We start from the raw sequence: 24483 nt of genomic DNA, 5'->3' as shown, positions 1-24483 counted from the left end.
TTTTAGTTTTTGCCCATTGAGTATGATGTTGGCTGTAGGTTTGTCATAGATGGCCTTTATTATGTTGAGATATGATCCCTGTACTCCCACTTTGCTGAGAGTTTTTATCAAAAATGGATGTTGGATTTTATCGAATGATTTTTCTGCATCTATCAATTAGATCATGTGATTTTTATCTTTCAGTTTGTTTATGTGATGTATCACGCTTATTGATTTGCAAATATTGTACAGCCTTGCATTCCTGGAATAAATCCCACTTCGTCATGGTGTATGATCTTTTTAATATATTGCTGGATCTGATTTGCTAATATTTTGTTGAGGATTTTAGTGTCTATTTTCATCAGGGATATTGACCTGTAATTTTCTTTCTTTGTAGTGTCTTTATCTGGTTTTGGAATTAGGCTAATGCTGGCCTCGTAAAAAGAATTTGAAAGTGTTCCTTCCTCTTGGATTTTTTAAAATAGTCTGAGGAGGATAGGTGTTAATTCTTCTTTGAATGTTTGGTAAAACTCCCCTGTGAAGCCATCCGGGCCAGGGCTTTTGTGTGCTTGGAGCCCTTTGATTACTGCTTCAACTTCATCGGCAGTTATTGGCCAATTTAGACTTTCTGATTCTTCCTGGTTGAGTTTTGAAGGGTTGTATTTTTCTAGGAACTTACCCATTTCATTCAGGTTGTCTAGCTTGGTGACTAATATATATTCTTAATTAAAATATAATTTAAAGTTATTACATTTCAGAGGTTAAAGTAAAAATATCTCTAAAATTACATTCACCTTTAAAAGTAAAGCCCAATAATTTTTTGTCATTGTTGTCCATTGAAGTACTCATGTTGAGCTGATTTGTGGAAAACAGAATTAAGAAATCGAAAGTATAAAGAAAAGTTGTCTCATGAGATGATCACATTTTAAAAAAATAACATGTGGTGGCCCCGGCTGGGTAAGTCAGTTGGTTAGAGTAGTCATCCCCAATACTCCAAGATTACCGGTTCGGTCCCAGTCAGAGCAACCAATGAATGCATAAATAGGTGGAACAATAAATGGATGCTTATCTATCTATCTATCTATCTATCTATCTATCTATCTATCTATCTATCTATCTATCTATCATCTATCTATCATCTATCATCTATCTATCTATCTATCTATCTATCTATCTATCTATCATCTATCTATCTATCATCTATCTACCTATCTATCATCTATCATCTATCTATCATCTATCTATGTCTCTCAAATCAATAGATTAGAAAAATAAATATGGATAAACTATATTTTTAGGTCCCACAGTATTTGCTGCAATAGCGAAAGTTTCATGTGTTCTGACATTCTTTTATTAGGCACATACACATCAAGCATTGTTGTCTTCTTAGAGAGTAGACTCTTCTGTCATTATGTAATTCCCCTGTCTTATTCCTGACAATTTAATTTGTTCAAAAGTATGTTTTCTGCAATTAATATAGCATCTCTAGGCTTCTTTTGATTACTGTTTGGTGTCTGTTTTCATCCCTTATAACTGATGTGTGTCGCTAAATTTTACGTATGTTTTGCCCTAGCCAGTTCGGCTCAGTGGTTAGAGAGTTGGCCCCTGGACTGAAGGGTTCCAGGTTTGATTCCGAGCAAGGGCACATACCTCGGTGGCAGGCTTGATAGGGGTGCATGCTGGAGGCAAGCAAATCCACATCGATGTTTCTCTCTCTCCCGTCCACTCTCTCTCTGAAAAGCAGTGGAAAAAACATCCATGCGTGAGGATTAAAAAAAAAAAAAAAAATTTAAGTAGATTTCTTGTAAACACAACAAACATATTTTTGGTCATTTTTTTATCCCACTCTCACAATCTCTGCCTTTAATTGGTGTATTTAGACTGTTCATATTTAAAGTGAATATTGATATATTGATATCTACCCTGTATGATATATTACATCATCTGGTGGGATTTCTGGATAAGACCCTTGCAATTATGGGGGAAACCCAAGATTATAGCTCCCAGATGTCTCTGGCATTCATGCTAGCCCACTCTTTACCTCTAGCATTTGCTCAGTTACCATTTAACTGTTCTTACCAGTTTATGGCTCCAATCGGCTCTGCTCCAGCTAAGCTGATCGCAGCCCTGATTCCCTGTATTTGCCTATTTGTCTAGATTTTGAGGTGGCCATTCTCACCATGACCTCAGTTCTCTAATGGGCCCAAGAAAAGTCAGTTTTCTTTTTTTAACTTTTTTTATCGAAGGAACAGGACTTCTAAGATCTTTACATGAAGAGCGGAAACAAGAAATCCTGCAACTTTGCTTTAATATTAAAATATTCATGTAACTCACCACATTAAAAAAACAATAAATATGGTTACCTAAAGATGCAGAAAAAGTATTGGATAAAAGTAAACAACCTTTCCTAATAAAGTACTCTAAAATATACCCTCAGCAAACTAAAAATTAAATGGAATTCCTGAATCTGATAAAAGGTATTTATGGAAAACTATAACTAAAGTGGAACATGCAATATTAAACGCACTTTCCATAAGGTCAAGAATAAGGCAAGAATGTCCACCTTAAGTACTTCCATTCAACGTGCTATTCTGGGTTAAATATTTTTAAAAAGAATTATTCTGAAGTGAATTTTCTGTGTTTTTTAATATTTAAATATCAACTACACTTTAATAGAGATTCTGCTGCTTTTAGGTTTTTTTCCATGCTTAATTCTTCTCAAGTGAAAATATATTTAATAATGTTCACTATATCTCCTAGGAGAGATCTCCTATCACTAGGATATATCTTTATATTTCCTCTTTTTTCCATCATATAAATTGACATTTGACCAACTGATCTCTCCATATAGAATTTTTCTAAGCTTCTTTCTCTCTCTTTTTTTTCCTTTCACTTTAATATTCCATGATTGACAAGAAAAAAATCTGAATAAAAGGAAATAACCTTAAAATAAACTATCTAGTTGGGGAAACCTGTGCTTCATAAAATCTGTAATGCAATGACAAAGACTGAACAAATCATATGAACCATAGACTTACGTTGAAGACTATCTAATTTTTAATTAAATAGTCCACATATTTTTAGAACATTTTGTCTTCCTTGAGAAACTTTTGTTTCAATTTACTCTTATCAAGGATTGAAAATATTCGCTAACAAAATCCTTCACTGATTAAAGACTACTGATGCTCCTTTAGATAAAGCTAACATAATGATGAAATTATTAAACATTCTTAAATTAATTTAAATTATTTCTGTTTTTCTACATTCAAAATAAAAACTTACTGTTTTATTAGTCAATAAGAAAATCTCACCACTTAAAATTAAAATTAGAAAAAATTAAACTAAGAACTTATTAAATAGGGAGTTGACAAAAGGAATGTATATTATATTCATACTAAGACCATAAAATTTAGATGCTGTAGAAAAGACCACAATGGGAGAAAAAAGATTAATTCAATACATAGAGTTTTTTAAATGATTACACATGAAACAGTTACAAATAACCCTAGTAAAAAGGAAAAAACTATGAAGAAAACTAAAAGTTTAAATTATAGAAAGATTATCTAAATTGATAAGAAGTGCTAATATAATTTCAGAAGATTAATTTGCAAAATTTATGAGGATATGACTTACATAAATAGAAAAGAAATAAACATATATATGGGAAAACACTCAAAAAAATTTAAATGCCTAATGTCTACAGAGTAGTAGTGACCCTGGTTGTCTCAAACTTTGTTAAAAAATGGATAAAGTCATATGATAATTTAAAATGCTAGGATTGTACTCATTAAGAGACATAATTTTCATGCTCTTTAGTAACCCCATATCCTGTAATCAATTCAAAAGAAGCACTATTAAATATGAAAAATGCATAAAAGCAGAAATATTTTATAGCATTTTTAACATAAAAATCAGGAACAAAATGATTGTTTAATAATATAGAAATAATTTCTATTCAGTAAGATGTGATTTTAAATGATTTAAAATGATAATTGAGAAGTTAAGATGGTTAAGAAAATATGATCATGATATAACAATAAGCAAAATGTTTACATAAGGCCAAGGCAATAAAAAGAGCCTATTTGGCCCTATAGTTAAAAACTGTCAGCAATATTTGTATAAGAATGATCCATTTATAACTATCTTCTTCCCCAATTTTCTCTCATATCAAAATTATAATAAAATTATGCTAAAAATTATATATAAAACCAAAACAAAATTAGCTATTATTAATACATGTATAAGTCAAAATAGAGATAATATTTGCAAGAATCATATTTAAGTTAGCACAAATCATCACTATTTAATAATGCTTTAAATGAAATTGTTCAGCAATAGAACTAAGTAAAATGAGAACCACAATTTAATTACCAAGACCTTTAGAGAGAGAGGGAAAAAAAGAATCTTCCTTCTCTTCCTGTAAACTTGTGAATTTTATTCCTAATGTTTCCATGTGAACTTATTTTTGTAAATGTGCTAAATAAATGCAGAGTTAAAGTAAACCATCTAAGTCTTGGCTTTAAAGAAAAATAGAATTTCACATCACTGATCTCTCTAGTAGTACATACATTCTACTAATGCCTACTCAATGAACCCAATACAGCAAGAGAGAGAAAAAGGAAGGAAAAAACAGAAGGAAAGAATATTTATTTGTTAGTTTATTACACTTTAAAATATCTTTAGTGGACTGTCTCCATAGTGTGTGTGTGTGTGTGTGTGTGTGTGTGTGTGTGTGTGTGTGTGTGTCAGTTTGGATGTATTCTATATTTATGCCATTCAAGACTAGTAAATGTTTCACTATTTCCAAGCTACTTTGAAAGGCTTTATTATTTAAATAATTTCTGGAATTTTATGATACTTGTATTTTATGGTGTGTGTTTCTTTAGAATATAAACTCTTAAAGAATAGGTATTTTGCTTTCCTTTTGCGAACTTTTTATAGTGACTTCTTAAAATAGTTCTTTATGTAAAATTTGGATGCAGAACAGTACATGAATTAAAAAAATACACAGCAATTCCAGTTGTACTCAGGATTATATAAAAGAGCCAGAAAAAACTCACTTCCTTTGTTAAAAGAGCTAAGCAAGAATACATTCTTACCTGCAAGCTGGCTTCCGTTTGATCCCAGGGCAACTCTGCAGCATGACTTGCTCCTCAGTGTTATCCTACCAGCTGTCTAGCCTTCAGAACCCCTCCCTCTGTCTTTCACCTAGTTGCCAGAGAAAGGGCTTGAGGGCATAACCCTTTGGGCAAGACGACTCCCCTTATAACGAATGGTGTTGTACGGGGAAATTTGTAGGCTCTGAACAAAGATTTTTTAAATGTTATAAACTATCTGCTTAAGTGTTCCACAGTTTTACTCATGTTCAACATAGCCTGAATTCATTTTTCTTCTCCAAGCTTGTTTCTACACCCACTTATCCTATCTTAATCTTATTATTATCTTCTCAGACACTGGAGCAAGAGATTTCTAAGTCAAATGTCTTCCTTTCTTGCCTTTATTCACTCATAAATAATTCATTAATTCTACAAATATTGCTGCTAGGAACTAAAATAAGTGCTGGTGACACAGAGTCAAATAAAACACGGCCTCTGCTTTCAAAGATAATTGTATCTAGTGGGAAAGAGAGACAAGTAAATCACGATTTTAAGAACAGTGTGCAAAGGGCAATGGCAGGACAAAGAAGGCGCATTAGGCGGGAGGCCAAGGGAGGTAGGGAAGCACTCATGGAGAAGGGATCCTTAATCAGAATTTGGAAGAATGAATGGGAGGGGGCTATGGGGAATGGGATGAAGGGCAGAGGAAATGGTGTATACAAATGCAGGGAGAGTTCATTGGTGACAGCAAGCAGCACAGAATGGCCAGAGCGGAAACCAAAGGTCAGGGGGTGGAATGCAAGCGAGAGAGTCAGAGAAGGCCAGCCCTGTCTTCAAAATGCCAGACACCCCATGGAGCCCAAGGAAGATGAACCGAACAGACAGTTTTGCTTCAGAAAGGGTATTTTGTCTTAATCCTTGAAAGCTCTAAAGAGTGATTGGGGGATTTCATGCAAAGTTTAACATTCTGTGTGTGTGTGCATGTGTACTTTTATATCAAATTTTTATATGGTTTACATATATTATGTTTAAGCAGTTATCTTCTATCTGAACTACTTCCAAATGGAAACACAGTATTACCTGATTTGTTCTAGGCACTGAGGACCCAAAAGCAAACAGGAACTAGTCCCTCCTCAGGCGGACTCACAATCCACAAGTAACAAAAACATGTTCAATATAATGTGGTAAATATTAACATAAAGATGTGAGCCAGCTGCTATGAGAGTGCAGAAAATGGCTAACTGCTTAAAACTTAACTCTCCACTGGCCCATGTTGGCTCCTGGTGACCAGGCTTCTTTATCTAAGTACCCACAGCCTTTTGATAACTTACTGAAGAAGCTTCTGCAGATGTGAGGACATGTTCATTTGTCCATGAACAGTGAATTCTCTTCTGATTTCTCCATTCATATTAAAACTCCTTCTTATTAAAACCTTCTAAACTTAACAAAATGTTTGCAGATGTCAGTGATGCAAGCTGTACTTTAGTGCTTATTAGTTGAAAAGGCATATAATGATAAAACTGTGATATTAAATATTTTAAATATGTGTGTACGTATTACTATAGTTACAGTAAGTAACACCTATTCCTATTAGAAAAATATGGGGGGTACCTGTGGGTTTGTGTTTGTATGCATTAAGGGTGTGTAGAAAGAGATATTTGCAAGAATTATTTAAAACCAATGCTAATGAGGCAGTCTCTGTGATTAAGGGAAAGAAAAAGTTGACACTAACTTCTAAACATAAATGAGTAATGCAATTCAATGAGGGATAAAAAAGCAGTAAAATGGATATGCACATTTAAATTTCCCCCAATAATTTTGGATGATACATGCTCTTATAAATACTGCTGAGTAAATGCAAGGCACTAAGCAGAGAGGTTTTCATTCATTATCGCATTTTATTAATAGGGCAAAAAGGCAGAAAAAATAATACAAGAGAAACAAGCACTGCTTCCAAATATGTAAAAGATCTATCACATAGAAGAATGAATGAACTAGTAGTAGGGATTACAGGGAGTTAGATTTTGGTTTCAAAACGGTTATTGAACAATGTGACAGACAAAATAATAAAGCCTTACCGAAACAATTGACAAAATATCTACAAACATAATTATTACAACTGTTTTCACACAAAAGGTTGTAAGTCTTACATCTGATTTTAAAAATATATAAACATATACTTTATTGAGAAAATATCTCGATATATAAAATATAACTTGAGACACATAAATATACAAATTGTATTATGTATATTTTATGTTATACATATATAATATAACAATATTATACATAATAGGAAAATATAACAAGAATATCATATGAAAAGATTAAGTAGGTCTGGAGCAGGACCCACCATTGGTATTTTTATAAAATCCATGGTAAGTCTAATGTACATCAGTAATTGAGACTGTCTGGCCTGAAAGATGCTAGATTCAAATTAAATAAGTAAGGTTATGGCCAAGTAAGAATTATAAATAATAACTAATCATATGGCTGATAACATGCGAGGATGTCACCTAATATCATCAGGCAAAGCACCAACAAAACTCAGATAAGTAGAAACCTATTTGGAACAGTGAGAGGGTTGATAAATATTTAGGAAATTCCTATAAAATATATATAATTTCTGAAATATTTATAGTAATAACACTTTTTCTCAACAGGGCTCAAATCTGACAAGTCTGCCCATGCAATTATAATAATAACCTACTAAATAAACCTAATTATTTCCAGAACCTCTCTTTTTATAGGATGAAAGAATAAATCTTTGCAATTATCCAGGGCCCCTCTAAGAAACCTCAAGCTTCTTTTAGGTGTAAAAGATATCCTGAAAATTATATTATAATTATTCTATATTTAAGATTCAATTTGAGGGTGAAAAAATCAAAATGGATGTTATAGGAAATTGGGACATTTGATTAAGCAGGACCATGGGTGCCTATGAGGCAACACCCAGTCAGCTATTTAATCAACGTGAAAATTAAACATTTTAAAATACACTCAGTCATTTCATCAATAACAAGAAGATACCTCAGAGGTGTACAGGATAGACAAAGTATACTATTCGCATTCTACAGGGAAAGAAAAGCAGGACAAACTGAAAATGAAGAACTTTTTTTGAGCCCATCAGAGAAAAAAGAAGCAGAACCTAAACATTTGCTTAGGAGCAGACACATCTGGATGTAGCATAACCTGGTAGGAAGTTTAACTAGAAAATTAAAAGCTGAATGTGGGCTAGTGTGAGAGTGTAAAGCTCCTGGGGGCAGGGTGGGGGGAGCACTGACCTAGAGAGGTTCTCACACTCCTATGGGCCTTTGCTCGAGGATACCCACCAGGCTCACTCTAGGAAAATCAGAAAGAATCCTCTCTTCCCTTCCTACTCCACTGAGAAAAATCTACCCAGACCCTTCCCATCTTTCTCCACTAGAGAAAAAAACAGACTGAATCTGCAGGGGAAGGCACTGGTGACATCCACTGTGATGGAGGAGGGAACAGAAGCCCGCACTGAGACTCAGCACAGACTTATTCTTCTTATCTCCCTCAAATAGCAAAAAGCTAATCTGCAGAAGATGGGCCAAAACCATAGCCTGAGGACACTGCAGCTGGTGGAGGAGAAAGGGTGGGGGAAGAAGTGCTATCCCTGTAGGAGGGACAGGGAATCTCATGAGCGACACACCCAAGATTCAGGTTCCCAGGGCTTCTCCAAGTCTGCAGTTCTAATCACGATACATTAATGAAGCCACCCCCTCCCCCAACATGCCTCCTGTTGAAAATTAGGGGAAACAGCTGGAGAGCTGCAAAAGGAAAACTCTCTCCAGGGAGAAACACAAACTAAACACATGAGGCCAACAGGGGAGATAGAGCAAGATATCACTAGAGGAATGAAAAGTCAGTGGTGCCCATAACAACAAATTTCAACTCTAGTAACTAGAGGGACAACAAATTTTACATCCTGCCCAAATACTGACTAGGTGAAAACAAACCCCATACTGAAGGCATGGCAGAGGGACCATAATAAATACTTGCCTCAGTGTCTACTGTCATATGCAATATGTGCAGCTTTTTAAAAATATACATGTGTGTGTGTGTGTGTGTGTGTGTGTGTGTGTGTGTGTGTGTATTTCAGGGAGAGGGAGAGAGATAGGAACATCAATGATTAGAGTCATTGATTGGCTCCCTCCTGCACGCCCCCTGCTGGGGATCAAGCCCAAAACCTAGGCATTTGCCCTACCCTAGAATTAAACAGCAATCTCCTGGATCATAGGTCGATATCCCACCATTGAGCCACTCTGGCCTGGCAGTATGTCTAGCTTTTAACACCAAATTATGAGGCATACCAAAGGGCAAGAAAAATACAGTCCAAAGATTTAAAGTAGTCATTATAACCAAAAAAGATATGAAATAGTTGTTGAAGATATCAGATGGGGAATATAAAAATAATTCTGGTTAACATGTTAAAGGCTATTAAGTAAGGAAAGTAGATAACATGCAAGATCAGAAGGTAATTTCAGCAGAGAGAGATACAATCTCTAACAGTCAAATGAAAATAATAGAAATAAAAAGGTGATAGTTAAATGAAAATATTAGAAATAAGAAACATAATCACAGAAACTGTACAGTTTTCATCAATAGACCTGACACAAAAAGAGTGTGATAAAAGGTCAGAAGTTGGCTCTAAACAAAGAAATAGTCTTGGAAATGAAACAAATGAAGGAAAAAATGTTTTATCATATTTTAATAGCTTTAAAAGATAAATTATTGTTAAGGGACTAGTATTAACAATGTATAGTGTGATTGTAGCATACATAAAAGTACAATGTATGACAAAATTGGCACAGGGACTGGGAGGGAGATTAGGAATATACTGCTGTGAATTTCTCACACTACACCTGATGTAGTATAATATTTATAGGTGGCCTTAAATTATTTAAAATTGTATTTTGTAAACTCTAGGGCACAATGTTCTCCTTAGTTAGAGTGATATAGCGCACATGCTTTTCTCTATCCTATTTACTACTATTTTATTTGCATATTATTTTTCTCACAATAAAATTATTATCATAAACAGTTGTAGCCCAAGCTCCATCTAACTGAACTATATTTTTGCTCCATCAGATTAACCAATGTTCATGGTTAATTTCACTCTGTCCTAGTCTGGATTGCTGTAACAAAAATACCATAGACTGAGTGGCTTATAAACAACATAAATTTGTTTCTTACTGTTCTGGAAGTTGGAAGTCCAAGATCAAGGTGTCAGCAGGTTCAGTGTCTGGTGGGAGCCACTTCTTGCTGTATTTTCATGTGGTAGAAGGAGTGAGGGACTCTCTGGAGTTTCTTTTATAAAGGCACTAATTCCATTCATTAAGGCTTCACTCTAATGATCTGATCACCTCCCAAAGGTCCCACTTCTAAATACCATCACATTAGGGGTTAGGTCTCAATATCTGAATTTTGGGGGGACACAGACATTCATTCTACAGCACATACTTACGCAAAATGTAAACAATCTACAATTTCTTCCTCCTAATCTGTTTCTCTATATTGCTTTATTCGCCAGTATACCTTTCCTTAAATACACTGACTTAATAGATTCTGAAATTACTAATTAATGCTAATCACTTTTTTTCCTGAAAATCCAACATTTTTTCTCCTAATCAATTCTACTTTACAATATTAGCTATCCTTTACTGAGTCTCCTTACCAGAGGTGGTCAGAGATGCTTGCCCTCAGAGCTTCCAGGAGAGAGGCTGCTGTGGGAAGTATCACTGACTTTCAGCTCCAGCCATTGACCCTTTGAATTTGGACCAGGTTTGTGCTGAGGCCATACTTTCTCTGGGTTGCTACCGGTTACTCAATGAATATGGCTGAGGTAATAGAACCAGTCCATTCCTAACTGATATCAGACCCCTTCAATGGGTAACCTTTGCTTAAAGCTTCTCCACTGACCTACGAAGCTGTGATCTATCTCCCTACACAACCCATCTCCCTCTCTTTTTATGGTGGTCTGACATGACTCATAATCTGAAGACTTCCCTGCTGTTTGCCTGTTTCTGACCCCTCCTCCTTTTTTTGTCCTAACATTTCCCTTAATAAATTCTTTGCACATCTAGTCCCATCATGGCATCTGCTCCTTAGAGAACCCAAATGACAAACCATCTATGTGTTAGGCATTCAGCATTTCTTAAGTCTAATCTTTACACGTAAATATTACTATCACCATTTTACAGTGATAACATTACTTCTAGGTAATTCAAATTTGTTTCTTTTTGGCTCCAAATTTCAGATTCTTCCTACTATACCACACAACCTCTCTTGATAAGCAAAGTCCCTTGCAAATGGCTCAAGTGGTCCTTGGAGACTTAATCATATTTTTAGGCAAACAGTTGTCATATATATTTGTGAATCTTTCAAATGAAGTTCTATGCCAAATCTAATTTGTTTGATTATGTATGTATGATCTGTTTCAAGTTTGATTAATTGTATCATCACTTTGATGAAAGTTTTAGAAGCACAAAAAGATGAACAATTTCATAAAGTACAAGTATAATCTATACACACTTATAAAGTACATTTAAATTCCTGTTCTACCACTTCTTATAGGTTTTCAATTTTATCTAATAGGTCATACATCAAAAAGACTAAGACATTTTGGTACCTAAGCAAAATGGAAATACCTATAATAATAACTTAAAAGCCTGAATTACATCCTGAATCAAAAGGCCTTTGTAATCCAAAAACATGAGATTTCAGAGTTAGGGAGCAAAATAAATCTATAAATGTAAGTTATGATTTAGAAGTGACATTTTTATACCTGGATTCACTGTGCAAGAACAGAGCAGACTCTTCCAGCCTATAAAATCTGTCAAATTTTTATAAGATGAACAACAGCACCCTTTCCTCCAAATATAACTGAGGGTGGAAGTGAAAAGTGCCAATCCCTCCACCACTAATTACTTAACAAATTAGCAGACCAAGCTTTCTCAAGTGTCAGGCATAAAATGTGCATTTAACTGGTTCTTTTATAAATGACAGACTGCTCTCTATTTGAAATAAAACTATTTGAAAGCCATGATTAATATGAAATCTGTTTAAGAATACTAATGACTTCTAGAAAAAAGTCTTGAGCTTCTGTCCAAAGACCAGAACAATAAAAGTTCATATTTACCCCACCAGATGGCTCAGTTGGTTGGAGTGTCATCCAGTACACCAAAAAGGTTGCAGGTTCAATTCCTGGTCAGGGCTCATACAGTAGAAAATTGATCAGTGTTTCTCTCACATCATGTCTCTCTCTCTGTGTCTCTCAACTCTCTCAAATCAATAAAAATATCTTTGAGGGAAGGACTTTTTTAAATTCATATTTTAGCATCATACTCATAAAAAAAAATGTACCACTGTATTAGTAATAGTTACATAAGATTTGTGTTAAGCCAAAATTTTAAAACTCTGACTAAATGTAAGACCCTATGAGTGAGGAGCTATGCACCCTTAATACTGAGCATCCCTTACAATGGGAGTTAAGAGAAACTGCAAGCCCAGATTTATGTGGAAATTCACAATGTTGAAATGTTGTCCAGGGTTTTCTTTAAACAATGGATGGAATATATGTGCAATACATGATGATGGTCTGTCTTAGAGTGCATGTCTTAAAGCACAGACTTCTTGTGAACAGAGGTGATCGATTGCTTCTGTTTGTATGATGCAGTAAATGCAGTGCCTTATGCAGAGTGACCATTTGTGTTTGTAGACTTGAGTTTGACAAAGACAAAAAGAAACATCCAATAAATATAACATTATGCAACTTTTTCCTTGTTTTAAAATCTCTAATCATAATAGCATCTTAAGAAATGAAGCCCCAAGGATTCACAGATTCACCATAAATATAATTCAAAGTTAATGAGCTATAAATTCTGCCCAATAATGGTCCCCGATAGAAGGAACAAGGGATAGTGACCAGGGATAATTATGGCAAAGGGCGTCATGATTGACAAACTTTTTGCTGCAAACCTATGTTGGAATAAGCCAGAGGAAATTGCTGCCATGTAGCTCATCTGCCATGGTCCATCAATTGGCTTGGGTTAATTCAGTCTCCTGACATCTAGTTCTTTCAAGAGGTTGTTTTTGACATCAGATGGCTTTGTCTACACTTTATCAGATCTCTAACAAGGCTGTGTCATCATCTATTATTTAATGTTTCTAAAATGAGAAAATACTTAACGACTCTTCAAGTGTTCTCATTGTCATATTTTTATTATTAGAGTCACCTCTTTGAAGATATTTTTGCCTTCTTCCTTACTTTTAAGTGTTTGAAAATAAAAAATTCTGACTTTGTGCCCTTATATTTGTTTTATCCTTTTATTTTAAAACATATTTCCATTGGTTTGAAACTGAGGAAAGTTTTTATTTGCTGCTTACATAACATTCCTGCAATTCAGTGTGCTTTTATAAAATGATTTTTCTTCTTGTTAATGTCATTAACTATATACCTTTATACTTTCTTGCATAAAGAGAGCTAACAAGTTTCAATGCCATGCGCATGCTGTGTAATGATGGAAGGTATGGATGGCCACTTCTAAGTGGGATGGATCATGTAGATTTCTCTATTTATATATTTATTAATGAGGATCCTAAAATATTAGTCCATTTTCTTTAATGACCTAGTGATTTCATTTCTGGGAATATATCTGAAGAAACAAAAAACACTAATTTGAAAGATTATATGCACCCCTACATTCATTGCAGCATTATTTACAATAGCCAAGATATGGAAGCAGCCCAAGTGCCCATAAATAGACAAATAGATTAAAAAAATTGTAGTGCATATATGCAATGGAATATTACTCAGCCATAAAAAAGAATGAAACCTAAAGAACAAAATAAACACACAAACAAACAGAATAAAAACAGACTCACAGATACAAAGAACAGACTGATGGTTGCCAAAAAGGGGGTGGTGGTGAAAGACTACATAAAAATGATGAAGAGATTAAGAAGTACAAACTGGTAGTTAAAAAATGTCATGGGGATGTAAAGTACAGCATAAGGAATATAGTCAATAATATTGTAATAACTATGTATGGTGCCAGATGGGTACTGGAAATATTGTGGGGATCACTTTGTAAAAAATAGGATTATCTACCCACTGCGCTGTACACCTGAAACTAACGTAAAATAATATTGAATGTTAATTGTAATTGAAAAATAAATTTTTTTTAAAAACCAAAGAAAAAAGAAAACTCAAGACACTCGATATACAAGATTAGATATAAAATATAGGATAGGATTGATGTTCACATCATAACCACACAACAGGGGTTAGTGGAAATCTATCATCTAAACCTATAACAAACTAGTTTAAGAAGAGAACAGTGCACAAAGCTGAAGAGATAAAAGTGAGTATCAAGGTTATGGAGTTACTGTGGTTAGCAGATCTTATTTTCTATGTGAGACTTCCTTAGTTTCAGGTGACATAAACCCAAGACAGATTAGCTTACACAAAGTAAAAGAAATGTGTTGGTTGGATGCGGCTGGGCAGTCCTAGAGCTCTGTGGTCCCCGGAGGTTAGAATAATCTCTTTCTCCGGCCGGCTGCCTTTGTGAGGTGGCCAAGATGAGGACAGGAAATTCCTGCTTATATCATCCTCCCGGCGAACAGGCCTGGGGAAATCAAAATCACTTCACCCCCGATTGTCCCAGCAGATGACTGTGGGGAATTCTGATCAGTCCTTCTTGGGTCAAATGCTAATCTGTTTGATAATTACTATACACCAGGTGGATGCAGGACTTTTGTAAACAGCTCCCACGTATGCCCCACTTTGGCACAAGACAGGGAGAGGAGTCAGAGCTGTTTAATCCACATAAAGTGAGTCCTACACAAGAAGGCTTAGTTTGTAACCTGAAAGGGTGTGGTGTTGGCTGAAGATAGAACCTATGATCTCCCTGACCCATAGCCACTACCGTTCAGGCCACTACAGCCTCAGCTCTGAGGGGCCTGCTGGAGCACACAGCCTTTACCATAGGCCCTGGAAGGAGAATGGTGACCATCAAGAGTAGGCAAATATGTTGAATGCTCAAGCGTTTTATTTTAGCTTCTTGGTCCTAATCTCCTTTGCTCCTGTTTTCAATTTATATGGACTCTGTTTCTTTTTATCAACCTCTGTCATTCTGATGCCAGATCAGACTTACAATCTGATCTTAATTATGCCTGTTCCAGGGCTTCAGCAAGAAGTGGTCAGAGATTCTTGCATGCACATGTTTTGACAACTTACTCCATTGTTTATTGTTTTTAATGTTTTCATCTGTTAATATTGCCATAGGAGACAAGTGCACTATCTTACGTTAGCTTGAATCCCAGGAGCGTACTGAACCACTGCATGGTTGTGTGTTCTTGTCTGTAAAACAGGGGCTTTTAACTAAAGTAGTTGGCGCTTTCCAGTTAGTCCCCCTTACAGAAAAAGTTTACTCTATTCAAAGGTCCAGATTTCTCTTCCGATTTTCAACTGCTTGGTGTTTGCATACAAAAGCCTTCCTGCTAAATCATTTGAATCTGCCTTACAGTATTTAATATCCCCCTTGGTTTGGAGAGAGCAATAGCCTCTGAGTTTTATCTTCCTGGATACAAGCTCTGGGCCTGGGCTGGCAGTCTGGAGAAAGAGTTTCAGGCATGAGCTTCCACAGGCTGGCGACAGAACACTCAAGAATCCTCTCAATGGTGTTTCTGCTTCCCTTGGAAGAAGGTAACCAGCAGTGGCAGGCTGTTTAGTTTTGCTAACTCCTAATGGTATTCTGAAGCACTGTGAATGTTTTCCAGAGTAACAGTCCGATGAAATCTTCTCGGTGAGATGGCATCTTGGAAATTTTTCTCCACTACTGGGTGTAGTCCAGTTCAGAGACAGTGTAGTACAGTGAGCAGTAAACCCAGCAGAATGTCTGGGAGATCACTCAGGGTGTTGTGCTAGAGGTAGATCATCTTTAGGATACTCTCTAGAAATAAAATTCTATAAGAATAGGATTTTATAGTGAAATATAGTGAACCCAAATATATTTTTTCCAAATTAGCAGTAAACTGTTAAATTCAGTAATTTTTATGTGATAGCATGACAGTAGAAAGGCCTCAATCATTTTTATAAACAGGCATATACATTTTTTTCAGACACCTAAAGCCTTTAAAGCCTCTTAAAGGGTTACCAAAATAGAGGGAACATGTACCAGAATGTCTTGAGAAGACAATGCTCTCTAGAAGCAACATCCACTCAGTTACTACCTTAAAATATAGCCATACTGCCCTTGAATCAACTCTCAGAACTGAAGTGCTGTCCATAAGTCCTCATTTCCTATGGATATGTCACATGGTAAATTAATTAAGAGCATTTTGAGTTCTGTATAAACATTATATAAATTATTTTGTTGGCACAAACAAGGAATAATTTTCTTGGAGCTAAAGGAGTTAGCTCCTTATGGGGGAAGTTCATTGTCAGAAGAGAGATCTGATGCTTTCTACACTGACCTGCAAATAAAGAAAAACAGAGTCTTCACTACATCAGCAACTTTTACAAACATTAAATTTACTTAAACTGATTTTAAATTGGAAATGTATAATGTCATGCCAACTATGAAAATACCTTATGACTTTATATATCCTTCCATAGTTGTTTCAACTCTAGAAAATATTAATTATACTTAAGGTTGGCTTCATTCTTCTGAGAAATGATGGGAGGGAGAAGGTGTCATTATGACTACCCACTCAAACCTCCAGACTGCATTCACGAAATTTCTTATACTAGGAGGGAATCACATGAGGTAAAAAGAACTTGACTTCAGCTTCTTCCTAAGCCCCCATTTCTTACTCTCTCATAGTGCTCTCTGCAGGAAACTGAATCTTGGAAGTTGTATTTAACACACCATCTCCTGCAAACACAACAGTCTTAACCTTTTTAAGAAGACCCTGTGAAATTAATTTAGTCAACAGGAACTTAAAAGTGGTTGATTAAGTCAAGAGTCAAAATTACAAATTTTCAAAATATGTTGATTGAAATTAAGGATTTGGCAACAAGAACCATTTTATACCTAGGAGTTGCAGTTGATAGGAGAGGATGTTATTTATGCATGTAACTTTTGTTTTATTCTTATTATAAACAAAATAACTATTTTTCAGTACTAACTGAATCACACTGTGTATTAGCAATCAGCAATCAGCTATTATTTGAGTAACTATTACCAAAAGGTTAAACTAATTCACAGTATTTTTACCAATCAAATTTAATTCAAGTCCAATCATTTCTTTCACATATAAAATTGGGGGATTTGTTTTTCTAGTTTCAATTTTCTCTTAGCTTACATATATTAAATTTTAATCAACTCTAATATTTTTTTCATATTTTAACATCTCAATAATCAAATGCATCTTATGATTAATGCATATCAGAGTTTAGTTGGCAGTGTATTTTCTTTCTTAGTGGTATATAACTTAATGGTGTCCTTTTAAATTGATAGCAGCTTAGTTTCCTTGAAACCATAAAAGTACTCCATTAATTCACACAATTAAGAAGGAATCAGAAAAACATGGGGAATAGAATAGTATAGGAGTATATGTGATAATCAAATTCTTGTCATTATCACTTGATTTCTCTATAATTTTTGTAGATGAAACTGTCTAAAGCTTAGTTTATCCTAATATAGATGGATTAAGATAAAAATTAAATGAGACAAAAGTATTTTGACTTTAGCAGGTATTCAAAACATAGTAGTTCCCTTTTTTCATGATTTCAGGAAAAATAAACTTCTTAGAAGAGCCGTTGTAATGCCAATTCAACAATATAGTAAAATAAGAATAATGATAATTACTGTAATAAGAGTTGATAATTCCCCTCTGTCTTGTTTTCCAAGTGGAATTATTTCCCCTAAGCCTTCCAAGTCTCTTGTCCCACTGCCTCTCCTTCTCCAAGGAGGTTGAGTGTGTTATTTGATTGGTAGGGACAGTCATTGTTCTTTGTTTAAGTGGCAATGACTCCCTAAAAGACAACCATGGCCTTACATTACCTTTGGACCCTCCCATAGATCATTGGGAAAGGGATATCAATGGCACAGTAGCGGTCATGGCACTGAACTAGTTGCTTCCAGAAACTACGGTTTATCTGTGTGAGTCAGCATAGTCCATCTCCTCAGCATCCTGAACTAAATTCAGTTTAGAAGAACCTTTTTCATAGTTCTACTCATTTCAGGTTTGATTCTCAGTATTATAAAGAAGAAAGAGTATTTCAACTTCAGGTGAGTCCATTTTCAGGAAATGTGCAAGCTTTCAGAGGTCAGATAGTAAATATCACTGTACTATTTCTCTCTGTGCTCTTCTAATCCCCTTCCACATAGCCTCCACCCAATCTTAGCTGCTTTTAGCAGCTTTTCAGCATATTTTGGAATCTGTGGTCTTGATAGAAATGGAAGTTCATTTTGTTGTTTTGCTTTTTGTATTATTCTCATGAGAAAGGGAAAAATCTAATCTATGTTCAAATGTTTAAAGAAACCATGACTTCATAGAAATTCTAGTCTAGAAACTCTATTACTTGTTTTGAGAAACAAGTGGGGAAAAACCTCTAAGGCAAAAACTTGGTAATAAAAATTATGAGGGAAATGATGAAAAAGACGTGGAAGAAAGATACTGGAGAGATAACTCATGAGTTATGACAAATTAGTAAGGAGAAAAAAGGCCAAATAATATTGAAAATTAGCCAGAGGTGAAAAAACACCTTGGATCTGTCATTTGGAAGGCATCCCCAAATCCCAGGATAATTTGGAGACCTTTCTTGGTGTCATTCCCGAATTCCAAGAATAAAGAAAATACAGTGCAACTTTGTGGAGAAAATAAAATGAGAAGATACAAATGAAATCCAGTTCTTTATGAAAAAGCCTGGCAGATAGATTGCAGAGGAACAATATTATAAACTTTGGAGAGACCAGGACTGGAACCAAGAACACTGTGGCAAGACAAGATAGCATCCATCTGCTAGGAAAAATAAAGATAGTCTTGGAATTTCTAAGATCAGGAGGCATTCCGCCTGAGCTGGTCTTGGCTTGTTGGCTCTGAGCTCACTCTCTTTCCTCCCCCAGGGTCTGTGTCCTCAAATCAAGTTTTCCAGGCCCCCTCGCCAGCTGGCTTTTCAATAGCTTCTAATAATAGGAGACCCTGACAGGAGGTTGGCAAGTAAGAGAAAAGAGATAATTCTCCTTCCTTCTTTCTGCTTCAGGTTGCATCCTTGGCTGGCACTGACTATCTATCTCTTCTATGGTTCCAGCTCCCACCACAATTCTGGCAATACTACCTCATCCCCTTATCTCTCAGCCCTAATTGAAATAGCTGCTTCCTGCTATTGCTAATCAATGGGCTGCCTCACCTCTTCCCACACTTTTGTCACTAGTTTCCTGTGATTGGACTTTCAACTAGGAACTGCCTCTCATGGACTCTATTTCATTGACAAGACCCTCATGCATTGTCTATATATGCCATCTATCAGTATCCTAAGTATTCTGAGAACTAACCGTTGAAACAGAACAGATATCTCAGGGAACAATAAGAGGAAGAAAGAGTGGGAGAATCCATTTAAAAATGGATTTTGCAATGCATTGTTGAACACTAATGGGTGATGATAATGAAAATGAGAATTTGAAAATTTTAAGCTTCTTAAAATACAGGAGATGTATAATAAGGGTAGTTTGGAAATATATAATTTTAGACTCTCTTGGAGAAAGGAGGAGATGGGAAAACTCAAAGTATTCTTAAGATTTCATCTTAGAACTGGGAGATGATGGTGAGTAAATGTGGGGGGGGGCATGCAAAAATTATTTAACATTGATATGTTCCTATAAAATAGGAAGAAGGTTTAGAAAGCATACTGGAACTTCCAACTTCATGGGGTGGGCGGGGAAGGAAAAGAAATTATCCAAGTCATGAAAATAAAGCACAAAAGAAGAGAAAATAACACCATAAAATAATTATTAAGTATAAGAGCAACTTAAAGATTTAGAGTAACTTTAGCACTTAGGATATAAAATGTCAATGGGTTAAAATGTCATCTCACATACAATAAATGTCAGACTCTATATAAACAAAAATAGCTCTCCGTTATTTACAAAACACCACAGAGCAAGGTGACAGGAAAAGGTTTAAAGTTAAGTGGGTGTCAAGGGCATACAGAGAAAATGAAAAGGAAGCCCGGATAGAAGGTTCACATCAAATCACACAGAGCTCAGGCTGAAAGAATTAAATAGGACATAAAGAGCTAGTATATGTGATTTTAAAATGCGTAGTCTTCAAAAAATAAATCTTTATGCCTCAACCACCATAGCATGAGCACACACACACACACACACACACACACACACACACACACACACACACGGAGAGGAGGCAGTAAAACAGAGATTTTATAACGTTGTTGCAGGCCCAGCTCTTTGCCAAAACTCCTGACGGAGGAAACAGAATAGCATCGAACAGCATCATTAGGCTGGGGAATCAGGCAGCAGCTGTACTAATAAAGGATATGGCTTTCTGAGCTGAGGGATGAGAGTAATAAAGGAGATTTCTCTTCGTCTCTTGTCTCTGCAAACTTATTAAGTGAACATCAAATTTGCATCAATGTTACAAGGCCCCCGAGAGCCGCTGCCTGGACTCGGGCACCCAGCAGCTCTCTAAGCTCATATCTGGGAGCAGATCTCTAAGGAGTTGCCTTTGCCCGCAGTAGTGGTCTTAGATTAGGGTAGATGGTGGGTACTTAAGGTCCCTTTCAGTTCTGTGATTCCAAGAAATTGAAAAACTTCTACCAGGTGGTTACTATTGATAAAACATATGACAGTATATTCTCAGACTTTTACAATGTATAGCCTCCTTTTATAGAGAATACAAATTTCCTGGTAGTTTGATTATGTAGTCACTTAAATCTGTACAACCTGATATAAATTTCTCACTCTTAATAATCCTACCCACCTATAAAATCAAAAGAAGGTATAAAATAAATGAAAACAGAACTAGAAAAGTAAATTTATTTCAAATCAATAATATTTATTCAACTAGATTATTTTGTTGAAATTAAATTTCAAATGATGACTTTAATAATAAAGAATATTTATTTAGTAATAAGGGAGATTTCTCCCTCAGTCTAATTCTATTTTAATATTTATTCCCATGTTGACGTAGATATACTAATATAGTAAATGCCTGTTTGATATGTTTTATAAAATATAAATAAATTTAAGATGACAACTTGAGCTAATCAGCCTTTTCACTTTGATGAAGCATCCTTAAGACATTCTCTTACGCTGATTTTAATTAGAATTCACTAGTGAATTCTGTACTATTGTCTACATGAATGTCAAGTTTGCATGGCTGCATTACTAAATTCTGCACTTCATGGGCATGCACTGTAATCACCACCACCATCAGGTGCATAAAAAGTCTTCATTGACAATGAACTGTTGACAAATATATCTGCTCGCAATATGAAGGTGGCAATGTGTGATGGCAAAGGTGGTTTTCAGCTTACCTAGCCTCTGCCTGTGAGAGATGTGTTATGGTCCAATTTCTGCCCTACTTTTTTCAAAGCATCACAAACCCCTCATTCCTACAATTGGTGTACCACAAATGTTTACATATGGTCTTTATCTGCAGTAAAGTTAAACACAAATGTAATTATTATAGCAGAAATAAAGAGCTAGGAATCTGTTACAAGCTATAATGCATGATCCAGAAGATGTTTATATTAAATGTGCAATTAAAGCTAAAGTCAAAACACAATGTGAAAATATGGAAAACCTGAAGGCCTCTAAGAATGTTTCCTGGGCGAGTAGGAAATTTTGGATCACCTTTTAAGAAATATGGATGTTTCTCTCTTGGCCAGAGTGGCTCAGTTGGTTGCCCATGCCCTGAAAAGTGGCTAGTTCAGTTCCTAGTCAGGGCACATACCTGGGTTGCAGGTTTGATCCCAGGTTGGGACATGTATGGAAGGCAATTGATCAATGTTTATCTCTCACATCAATGTTTCTCTCTCCTCTCTCTCTCTCTCCCCCCTCCCCACCCTATTCCTCTCTTTAAGTAAGTCCTCGGGTAAGGATTAATATATATATATACACACACACACACACACATATGGATTTTGAGCATAATAGCTAATAAAAATATCAAAATCCTTTTAATTGAATACTCAGAAATCATTTTTAACTGAGAAATTTAAAGCTAGGAAACAAGGGTAAGAAGCTACTTTATCAAGGCTTAAAATAATTTTATTATCTGCTGCTACACTCTGATTTTCTTACACAAAATATAACCTGTAGAAGATAAAATTAAATTTTCAACTAGTGGTTTCTAAAATTGATCTAGATGAGAAATAGTGTAAATATATAGAAGCAACAAATATTCTCTTAGGTCCTTGTTTTACTTGGCTTATTTATCTACTGCGCTGCTTTGAAGCAGGCTGGAGAAAACCTCTTTCATCTCCGCCTTTCCTCAGTGTGCAATGGTGATGTTAATGAGCACAACATTTTCCACGAGGAAAGAACAACGGCACAGAGGAACACTGGGGCATGGAAAGCGAGCTAACTCGGTAACCTGCTCCCTGCAAAGAGATCTGGCTATCCCTCTAAAATAATAAGAAGGTAGAGTATTTTTTAAAAAGCTATACATGTCTGGTATTTTGGAAAAGATCAGTGTTTGTCAGCATGGTACTTGTACAATTAGAAGGGAAAAATTTAGGTGTATCATACTTTCAATTAAAAATAGTTAAAAATATTAATGGACAAATGATCGGGGTTTGACTTGAGGGCTTTCCTGTTAGAACAGTTACTGCTCTCCATATGGCAACTAAAAAGATTTCTTTTATACCTAAGAGCTTTGAGATCAGTTTACTCTACTTTATTGCGGGGGGAGGGAGAGTAAGTAAATCTTTTAATTCAGAGTATTTTTAGTTGAATTTGTTGGAGTGGCTTTGGTTAACAAGATTATATAGGTTTCAACTGTACATTTCTATGAATCATGATCTGTATGTTGCCTCGTGTGCCCACCACCCAAAGTCAGATCATCTTTCCTCACCATAGATTATATCCCCCTCGCAGTATTTTTAATTTAAAGTTACTTAATGCTTGTTTTTTAAGAGGAAGTTCTGTAATTGTACCTGGAATCAAATGGCTGATTATTGAAGCAGGAAAGTATATTAGACATGGCTAATTTTATCTCTTTATATCAGAACTAAGCCTGACTCAGGGAGTATAGCTGACTTGTGAGGGGATGGGAATTTTCATTAGATGAAATTTGGGTTAGGGTGTTAGTGCCATGATTAATTGCAGCATGGCCAGAATTAAAGGCATTCACCTTCCTAAACCTCATTATCTTTATCCATAAAATATGAATGATAATATCTATCATATGAGGTTGCCAGGAAGATCGGGCCAGATATGAACATAAAGCACACTGCATATGAAAAGTGCCTAATAAATGGCACCTATAATTATTAATGCTTAAAGTCACATGATTAATTACTACTCTATGATTGCATATGCCACAGAACACATATGTTCTTTAGGTTCTATCCCCTATCTAACGCAAACCAGCACACACTATTGCAGAAAGAACACTGAATTAACAAGATGCCTGTGTTCTTGACTTTGATATGAATTCTACACATGATTTGGGGCACATCACTATAACTTCTCTGAACCTTGTTTCTCATAATTAAAACATAAGGCAAGCCTTCGTACCCTTTAAGTGTCTTTCTAGAGATTAAGTTGTCATTATCCACTTCTGTCTGAGTTCCTAGTCTGTGAATGATATGTTGACTGCCCGCAGCTTTTACACAAGGTAGGTGAAGAGATTGCTCTTGAGTTGACACAGTGTTTTATCCACTAATGTAAAAATGACTGAATCTCGCCTTCGCCATTCTCTACACATTTTCTGTTTCCCTGTAGCAAAACCAATCAATAAGAAAAATTACTATGTGACATTTATGATGATGTAAATTTGAAAAGGTAAACATACACTTAAGAAGAAAAGTAACTTCACTCAACCCTAAGCATAGTTTATGACAAATATTCGGTGCTAAATTCATGCTGAGTATATGAATAAAAGAAAAAAGATTGAGCATTAGCTGTTTTTGAGATGGGTAAGACTCAGATTATAAGGAGGCCCCTGATGACAAGGATTTCTGGTCTTTCTGTCCTGTACTCTATTCATTTACAGACAGGTTACTCTTTCATTTTATAGTCTTAGTCGTTAAATATTCACACGGTCCATTACTCAGGCACATACAGAAGGTATATGGATATATACAAAGTCAAATATACCCAAGAAAAAGACAATGAAAAACACAAGTGGTAGAAAATCATGTTTTCCTAAAACCTTTTGGAATCTTTAAACTTGTGTTTGAACTTTAAGT

Source organism: Miniopterus natalensis, chromosome 2 (assembly GCF_054644295.1).
Source record: "Miniopterus natalensis isolate mMinNat1 chromosome 2, mMinNat1.hap1, whole genome shotgun sequence".
In the NCBI taxonomy this organism is placed as follows: Eukaryota; Metazoa; Chordata; class Mammalia; order Chiroptera; family Miniopteridae; genus Miniopterus; species Miniopterus natalensis.
This window is presented reverse-complemented; position numbering follows the sequence as displayed.